This window comes from Brachycentrus maculatus, unplaced genomic scaffold (assembly GCF_059751285.1).
Source record: "Brachycentrus maculatus isolate JH-2025_06_01 unplaced genomic scaffold, ASM5975128v1 h1tg000299l, whole genome shotgun sequence".
Taxonomy (NCBI): Eukaryota; Metazoa; Arthropoda; class Insecta; order Trichoptera; family Brachycentridae; genus Brachycentrus; species Brachycentrus maculatus.
In genome coordinates this window covers 1,494,554-1,500,553 of record NW_028281050.1, presented here as the reverse complement: position 1 = coordinate 1,500,553, position 6,000 = coordinate 1,494,554, and the positions used below count along the sequence as shown (strand labels likewise).

The window sequence follows — 6,000 nt, the reverse complement described above, 5'->3', positions numbered from 1 at the left end:
GTACATTTTTTCATATTATTTTTAATATTGTGTGTTTATAGATTTGGAATCCAAATATGTTTAAATGAACTTTCTTGTTTTTATTCCTAGGTTTTCAATGTCAATATAACGATTCTTTTTTCTGGCTCTTTCCAACTGCACCATTTTGCACCATTGTACGCGAAAAGAGGCAAAGAAAAATCAATATCGATCAATGATAATATCAATTAAATTAACTTACTTATAAATTTGGAAAGATAAATTAAATGAAATAAAAGTCCTTTAATTTTTTTAAATATAAAAAACACATGTTAATAAAATATATTAAATCTAAATTCACTGCTCTTTTCGATACATAATTATTAACTCTTGTAAATGCGATTTTTAAAAGTTTTGAAGTAAGTCTAGTAGTTTAAAAATAATTTGTGTTTAAATTTATAATTTGAATAAACAACATCAATTTCACAATAAATAAACTACATAAAAAATATCTCATCGTTGAAAAAAAATTAAGTAGCTCTTTGTGAAATATTTAAAAAAAAAAATTTTATTTTATTTATTACATAGCCAATTTCGACAAATAATTCAGATATTTTAAATATCATATAAATTGTACTCATCATATACAAGTATTTTTTGCCAATGAATAATCGTATATAATGTTGAATTACACTCTTTTAATGATGGCGCCTACCTTTTTATTGCATAAAAATTGCTTGCCCGTCCAATAAGATAATTACCCACGAAATTGCATTCAAAAGAAAAGAGCTGAATGTGAGTAAAAAGGTCAAAACTGTTGAGAGAAAATTGAGGTGTTCAGTGGGAATGGAACTTGCCTTTTTGCTAGGCATGCTCTTTCACTTGAACTGTTTGTACGATTCGCTCGTCTGAGATGCGTCGTTACTGCATGAAAGTATAAACTTGGCTACCGTCGGTTCAAGTTCAACATTTCTTACTCGTAATCGGGAGAAGTAACATCTCTCCGTAGTTCAAGAACGCGGGAAATTTTCAAATTTCGAAAGACGAATTCGCGATAATTTTTTTCTTTCAACGAAACAATCGTATAACGATTAAATAAAAAAATATAAAAAAAAACCATTGCAGGTTTCGAGCTTGTCCTTGCAATGGTGTCACTTTGAAAGTTGTGAAATTTACTGAAAAAATATTTTACCTGAATGTTTAAGTGAAATTATTTGACTAAAGTGACCTTTTTCTTCTGGACCATTAAAGTGGTATTTAGTGATTTCAAGGTGAGTTTATAATTTTAATTTTAATACTTTAGTTTTTTTTTATAAATAAGTTAAATTTTGCAATTTTACCCTGAATGTTTAAAATCTCTTTTGTCCATTATTTCTATACATTCCGCACTACCTTACAAGTATTTTAAAAAGTGCAACATTTTTATTATTATTTTTAATTACTTTTTTAAAATCAATATTTACCGAGGTACTTAAATTTTATGAACGCATTAATTTGAATAAGTAAAAGGTTAAATCAGGTAGGATCAAAAATATGCTAAATTATAACGAAATTTAAAATATATACATATATATACTGGACAGTAAATGTTTTTTTAATGTTTAAAATAAGAAATTATAATTTATATTAATTTAATTTTTTACTGATTTTGTTGTCTTAAACGGCCTGTTATTTAAATTTGAAATCAAATAGAGGTAGAATGGACTCGAACCTAAGAAATCTGACTTATAGTCTGTGACACTAACCATAGGACCTTAACTCGTTTTATATGTCATATTTGTACCGTTTTAAAATATCTTCATCTTTTTTCCCTTTAAATTCTATAGGCGTAGTTATTTTATTTCTATTAAAAATAATTGATGATGATTTTTAGAAATCAAGACAGAAATAAATGTAATATTTATAAAATGTTTACATGTAAATATTTATATTTTTACTTTATATACCATACGTGTTTCGATTCACCCCATATCATATTAAAATACCGTATACGAAAATAACCTTCAAGTTGAGAGTAATGCTCCAAGGACGTTAAAAGATGACAAATTGGAGTGTTCCTTTTATTGTCCTATTTTTTTGAGAGTTTTAGTTCAATTGAACAGATATTAAAATGTGGAAATTAATAGCAAATAAAAACCTATCAGCGGAAGCTAAACTGGGAGTGCACAACGGAGTCCTGGTTCCAACTCTAATGTATGGAAGTGAAACATGGAGTTGGCAAAAGAAGGATGAAAGTAGACTGAATGCAGTCGAAATGCGATCTCTCAGAAGAATGTGCGATAAAACGATGTATAAGAAATGTTCGAATAGTGAAATAACGAAGGAATGCAAAGCTGAGATAAGCATTATCGATAAAATTAAGAAAGGCGTGTTGAGATGGTTTGGACATGTAAAACGAATGAGTGAGGAAAGAATGGTAAAACAAATTTATGAGGCGAATATAATTTTTAAAAAAAAACGAGCAGAGGAAGACCGAGAAAAACATAGCACGATCAGGTATGCCAAATACTTGAAAGTGGTCAGGTTAGGAGTCGTAATAATAGGCGGGTATGTATGAGGAGATGCATGAACGTGGAAGAGGCGAAGAATGTTTGCAAAGACAGAGTGTAATGGTCAGCACGGTCGGCTACCGCTCTAGAGGTCCAAGGCTCGATTCCCAGGGGGGTCAAATAAATACAAGTGATTTTTTCACCTGAAGCGGAGGGATGATCACCTTCTCCTCATGTGTTAAAAGATCAAGATAACACTGCGTTTATATGATGCAGTGCCCTATGCACCATTGTGTGTTAATAAGGGTTTGAGTATATGAATCATGACAATTCGCACAACTATTTACGGCCCGTTTTTATGGAAAAATTAGCTGAACACTTGACGCCATCTATTTAGAAATCACATCTACAATATTAAAAAAAAATACAGTAAACGAAATGAAAAACAATAAATTATAATGAATTTAATAATAAAGGGGTTAAAATAAATTTATTTCAAAATTCCACAGCCTTTTGATTAATAAATCAAGATTGCCTATGGAGGCTTTATTATTATTTATGATTTTAAATGTAATCTTGAGGCTTTGATTCCATCAGCATTGTTTATCGTAGAGTGAAAACCTTCAATTTATGTATTCGCTCGAGGCGCGCATACAGAAGTGTATATTTTTATTATTTTACATGGCATTTTTATGTTTCTTTTATTATTTAGATTTTTACTTTTTTCTTAGTTGTTTTATTCATATTTATTTGACTTAAATTTTTTCATCTACTTGTTTTAAGTTTGTGTAATAACGCAAAATTAATTTAATTTAGTGATTTATGCACAACAGTAAAAGGGAGATTTTTCGTACGTCGTGCTTCGTTTCAGGAATATCATTCTTCCCTGAATAGTTTTAAACATCTAAGTTTATTTTTGGGATTATTAATTTCCCTTATGGAATTCACTAGAAAACTTTAAAAATAATAAAATTAAACGATTTTTTGAAATGGTTTAAAATGCATTCTTAAATAAAGCTAATTATTTTGTTTATCCAAATAAAAAAAACATCCCTATATAACGATATGTACCATCAGAGACGTGCGTTCTATATAAGCAGAAAAGTAGTGCCTAAGCCGGATTACTCGCGTTCCATATAGAAACACGACCAGTGCTTACTATGCCTTATCCTTACCCAACCCTACTGCCTACCCTAATTAAAAACTCTGTGCACGCCACTGTGTACCATATATCGTCAATTATCTTAATTTTTTATTTAAGTATCGTGTATGCTTGATTTTTGAGTTTGAATGATATTCTATGTATTGATATATGATATAATGATATTTTGTCATTATAAATTAAAAAAAAAACACAATTAATAGGAATTTGACAACAGCTAAAAGCTGTGTCAAATTGATGTTTCTTGAATGAACATATAGAGAAACTTGATGTTTCTTGAATGAACGTATAGAGAAACTACAAAAATAATACATTTCCATTATGGTCGTTGGAAATTTTATTAAAGTAAGTAAATCGGATTGCATTTATATAATTTCTTAAGGAAATGGATCCGAGCGGCTTTAGTTTTCTAATACGTATTTCGATTTTATTGAATAATTATTATAATATAATTTATATTTAACTTTATTTCATTTAAATTAATTAATTTAAGTTAAAACTTACATTTTAACCAAGTCGACTGGTTTCAAAGCAAAAAGCTTATTTTTTGAGTCTCAATATGATTTAGAGATAAGAAGTGGTCTTAAATTAATTAAACTTTTAAGTTTTATCAAGGAAAATCACAATACTTTGCTTTACTGAATTATAATAATGTTCATTAACTAAAAGTAATTTTATGGATATCTTTTCTAAATAGTTAACGAGTTTTCTACCACTTGGAATCGACCAGTTGAGAAAACCTCTCATTCTCCCTTAAAAAATATCGGTGATGGTCGTTTTCTTTTTTTATTAGTTTAATACAAAGTCCATATAAATTTTATCGTCATGTTGATTTATAAACATTTTATGTTACAATGATTATTTCGTGTTGAAAATCAAGTTTACACTTTAATTATTTCATCAAAGAACACAAACATAATTTTTTAGGACATCTATCAGGTCTAAGAATCCAAAAATGTAATTTTTTGTTCAAAATCTCAAATCTCCTGAATCACTGATACAAACATTTTTAAAAAACAAGTTTTTTTACCACAATGATGCTTTTAACGCTATAAGTAATGCTTATACTAAGCATTACTTACTCGTGGCGGACAGCGTGCTTCTTGAGAGCTACTTTTTCTCAGGATTTAAAATGTTTCGATGGCATTGTTGTCCCATTTTTAATATTTTTAATATTTTTATTGCCTCACAAGCATTGGGAAATTTGTGATATAAATTTTCTTTCTTTTCCATTTTACCACTTTGAGCCACATCAATGCTTGGCATAGAATAGCTGGTAGAAAAACAAATTCATCAGATAGCCTAGGGACAGAATATTCAATATTGTTTTCGAACTTTCAATAAAATTTAAAAAAACACTTCTAAGAGAAAGATAGTCTTCATTTGCACGCGTTCGTGGGTGTCCAAAGTAATAAAATGAGCCAATATAATACGTATTTTAAATGACGCCAATATTAAATTTTACTTTCTCGGATGCTCCGTTATTTCCTTATGTAGATGGGTACCTACTTATTATGTAGACAGTACCCACATTTCTGTCTGACTTTCTGAGCGCCGTTGTCACCACTTTGTATTTGCACGTACAATATTGAAAAAAAATAGTTTTCGTACAATTGTAAGTGTTACCACGGACTGCCACCTTACGCTAAAATAAGGTGGATCACTTTCCAATGACTCTTTATGTTTATTTTAGTAAGTTTAAAGTAAGTTTAAATTACAATAACACATATCGCTCACTCCTTTCAACAACGTCATAAATCAAAAATCGACAATTTTCAGTTGTGCATGTTTTCGGAATGCCCAGAAAATGCACTATATCCCAGCAAAGAAGGCATATTTTTAACTTTATATTTACCTGCTACAGGGAAGAAAGTATAGTTTTTGCATTTTGAAGAAATGATATTGTTTAACTATTTTTTTTAATAAATTTAATATTTTTCAAATGGAGAAAAAATCAATGTTGGACCAATACACTATGGAGGCGGACATTTTTAGATTTTCGATATTTTATAAGATTTGCCTTTTATATACGATGTCTTCGTCTCAAGTCGATAAAAAAAATTATTTTAATTTTCTTTCCACGGTATTTTTAAAGCTCAATGTGAATAACTTTAAATAAAAATAATGAAATAAGAAAATAAGAAATAAAAATAATTCAATTATATGTAAACGTATTGTTTTCATGCGATCCCTACGGACGTATGGGGTCATTTTCATGACAAAGCTTTATTATAGTTATTATTTAAGTCGACAAGATGGATTACGAGACTTATTGGGTGGGATGAGATTTAAATGAGTAGAGGGCGAGTGGGTGAGAACGCGTCTAGGAAAGCAAAGGTCACTGATTTAATACTTGGAATGCACATTATCCAACCCTTTTCTTATGTATCA

General features: G+C 29.2%; 1 protein-coding gene across 1 annotated transcript in view; it reads left to right on the top strand.

The window, feature by feature from the left end:
- Positions 1–923: 923 nt before the first annotated feature.
- Positions 924–6,000, top strand: part of LOC148304906 (uncharacterized) — a 96,182-nt gene continuing 91,105 nt past the window's right edge. The window contains exon 1 of the mRNA XM_088267579.1: positions 924–1,229. The gene's annotated coding sequence lies outside the window, so the exon portion shown is untranslated. The remainder of the gene's footprint in view (positions 1,230–6,000) is intronic.